This window comes from Montipora foliosa, chromosome 4 (genome assembly GCF_036669935.1).
Source record: "Montipora foliosa isolate CH-2021 chromosome 4, ASM3666993v2, whole genome shotgun sequence".
NCBI lineage: Eukaryota > Metazoa > Cnidaria > Anthozoa > Scleractinia > Acroporidae > Montipora > Montipora foliosa.
Genome location: NC_090872.1, coordinates 7042670 through 7045169, shown reverse-complemented (window position 1 = coordinate 7045169; position 2500 = coordinate 7042670). Strand labels below are relative to the sequence as shown.

The 2500-nt window shown below is 39.6% G+C and overlaps 1 protein-coding gene across 2 annotated transcripts in view; it reads right to left on the bottom strand.

The window, feature by feature from the left end:
• The window catches only part of LOC137999673 (uncharacterized), a 17730-nt gene that overhangs the window by 11113 nt on the left and 4117 nt on the right, over nt 1–2500 (bottom strand). The window lies entirely within an intron of this gene.

Genomic DNA, 2500 nt, shown 5'->3' with positions numbered 1-2500 from the left:
AGTTGTCACGTTCATAGATGCAGTACAGTGGAATTAGATCGTTATATCGAGGTATCGTTATAACGAGACTCCCGATATAACGATATTGCCTTAAAATAACCGAAAATATCTTTATATCGGGGTAAAATTAACATGTGCTTTTTTACTACTGTACATATTGTTTAATTAAACTTGTAATGAGTATCAAATGACTCATAATTTGCAAAGCATTTTACGTTATCAAGGTTACACAACAAAGTCTGTGGTATGAATCGTAAAAGGGAAACAAAACAAAACTTAAACATTTGAAGTTGTATCTGTGTACTGATGCTGTAATATCGTTATATCGGGGAAGATTTTACGCTCGGTACGCTAAGAACTCAGCGTTATATCGGGAATATCGTTATACTGAAGATCGTTATATCGGGGTTCTGTCCCATACATTTTACTGTAACTTTTGCCGGGACATAGCATGTTTATCTTTTTACCGGGGATATCGTTATATCGAGGATCGTTGTATCGGGGTTCCACTGTAATAACATTTTCCTATCGCACGAACCATCCAACCTCCCCCCTCAGTTGCTACCTGTACCAAACCTGTACCGTCCTACAAACATCGAACGCACTCGCCTAAGCTTCGATTTCCCCTAGTTTTATTTATATTATGCCCGGATATTGGTGTCGCGAGTTTGTTGAGGCAAAATATTTTCAGCCTTTAGTTTCGATTAGTCCGCAGTTCCGAGGTTAGTTCTGAGCAGATTTCAGAACAACTAGCCAAAAGGAGCATCGATCCATCGAATATTGATATTTCCCTTTGCAAACTCCTTTTTGTCAACCGCTTTATACTTGGAATGCAAATTTCTGCACGTATCTTTAAGAGGCGATAAGTGATGACGCTTAATGAATTGTTATTCAAAACAGATAATCGCGTGCAAAACTCTCTTTGTTTGCCGTACAGGGAATTTTTGGTTTTCTTATTACAATTTGTTGGTACGAGTTGTAATTTTGGTGCTCTCTGAGGGATCGACAAGGCACTGATCACATATGAGTACTCGATCAGGTAAGCCTCATTCAAAAGCTTAATTAAGCTATTCGCAAGTTCGATGCATTGTACCACTGCCTGGTATTATATAAGTCGAAAACCCACTTTCGCGTTTTTCAGTCCAGTATGGAACGAAAATTATTTGCGTGTCTCATAAACACAAACATGAGACAAAGGCGATAAAATGATGGTGTAACGCACAGCTAAAAATGCCGTTCAACCCCGGCATCATGTTGTTCCTGTCTAAATTTCACTAGAAGATCTCGTTCGCTTAACACTCGCGGTTAACCCCGGCTATGTATCTTGCGTTATTTAGATCAATAGCATTTACAGAAAGTTTTCAACTCGATTGAATATTTAATAATACCGCCTTCGTGAGCAACTGGTTAAAAAAAGATATATTATGCTGCGAAGATAATTTGTGTCAGGCACTACATGTAACTCGCGTTTTCAGTTGAAATAATTTATCCAGTATGGAACGAAAATTATTTGCGTGTCTCATAAACACAAACATGAGACAAAAGCGATAAAATGATGGTTAAGGCACAGCTAAAAATGCCCTTCAATCCCGGCATCATGTTTTTCATGTCTAAATTTCAGTAGAAGATCTCGTTCGCTTAACACTCGCGGTTAATCCCGGCTATGTATCTTGCGTTATTTAGATCAATAGCATCGAATGAACGTTAAATTGAGCGTTTTTAGGCTTCATAATCGACGGTAATTTATTTCCCACAACTAACTATGTTTAGAACTACTAACTATGTTTAGAATGACATCAAATTGCATAATTATATTACATTACATACTTAATTGACCACTCCCCATTGGGCCTTTTCAGGGCCAATGAAATACAATCACGACAGAACAGAATATTCAACAACAACTGTTAAGAATCCCAACTGGCCGGAGGCAAGCTAGTTGGCTATTTACAAGTGCAGCTAAGAAGTTGAACCAGGGACTACCAGGAACAAATTCAACCAGTGATCAGAACATGTCTTGAACCCGGGATCCCCGCATGTCAAGGCAAGCGCTTTAACCGACTGGCCGCACTGCCTTGCAATAATAATCAAAACATTTCATTTTACGACAATAGCACGCCGTTTGAAAGCAAGTCCAGCAACTGCGGTGCTTAACTGTCTTACGGAGCTTTACCGTCGTAAAATAGTTTCAATGTTGCGACAAAGCCGTGCCTGAGTCGAACTTAATTCTTGTATTAGGTGCGGTTACACTCACCATGGTAAATGCCATTTCCCACGGTAAATTATCCCACGGTGCCTCACACTTGGGATTTAGTATACCGTGTTAACTAGGGGTCACACGTTACAAAGATTACCGAGGTAAAACGAAATCTCACGCAATTCATTGGCGGGAAATTTAATCACAACTTCATCAGCATAGCGATTGGCTCTTGTACCTCGGGCATCAAAACACCCTTCCAACTTCCCACGTTAAATGTCATGGGCGCTTCCACTGATCTTT